The sequence below is a fragment of the Helobdella robusta genome, assembly GCF_000326865.2.
Source record: "Helobdella robusta unplaced genomic scaffold HELROscaffold_42, whole genome shotgun sequence".
NCBI classification, from domain to species: Eukaryota; Metazoa; Annelida; class Clitellata; order Rhynchobdellida; family Glossiphoniidae; genus Helobdella; species Helobdella robusta.
Genome location: NW_008704981.1, coordinates 1059673 through 1060579, shown reverse-complemented (window position 1 = coordinate 1060579; position 907 = coordinate 1059673).

Below are 907 nucleotides of genomic sequence, written 5' to 3'. Positions count from 1 at the left end.
ATCATCATCATCCACATCATCAACATCAGCATCATCTCCACCATCATTATCATCATAATAATCACCATCATCATTTTCCTCATCATCACCACTATCATCATAATAATCACTATCACCAGCATCTCACCTGATCTTTATTATCATGCTTATAATCAGTAACATAATATGTTAAAATTCATCAATGCCGTCATCATCATCACCATAATTGTTATCATATGATATGATATCATGTCACATCATATGATATGATATCATTTCACATCATATAATATATCATGTCACATCACAATATATCATGTCACATGATACCATATCATCATCATCATCATGTCCTCTTCATCATCGTCGTCCTCATCATTAAACTCATCATCATTTTATAAAATATCATCATCGTCGTCGTCATCATCATCCTCATTTGTTACATAGTAGGCTAATTTATTTTTAATTAAAAATAATTTATTTAGTCTCTGTTTGTTTTATTTTAAATTTTAGGATTTATTTTTTGGAGAAAATTGAAAGACGGAAATCTATCTAATATATAAACTTTTTTTAATATATAAATAAATGTGCTCGTGTGTGAATGTGTGCGTGTGTGAATGTGTGCGTGTGTGAGTGTGTGCGTGTGTGAATGTATGCGTGTGTGTGTGTGTTTGTTTAGATCTGTTGATATAGGTAAAAGTGTGTGTCTGTGTGAGTGTATTTGATTTCACACAAAAATGGGCGTATGTGTGTGTGTGTAAATGTATGTGCATTTGTGTGTGTGCGTGTGTGTGTGCGTGTGTGCGCGTGTGTGAGAGAAAAATTACTCATGTGTGTGTTGCAAGCTAGAAAAAACATAATCTGTTAGCAACAAACTTTTTTTTTGAAACAAAAAATGAAAAGTGGAAAAGGCTAAAGATGAAAGCGA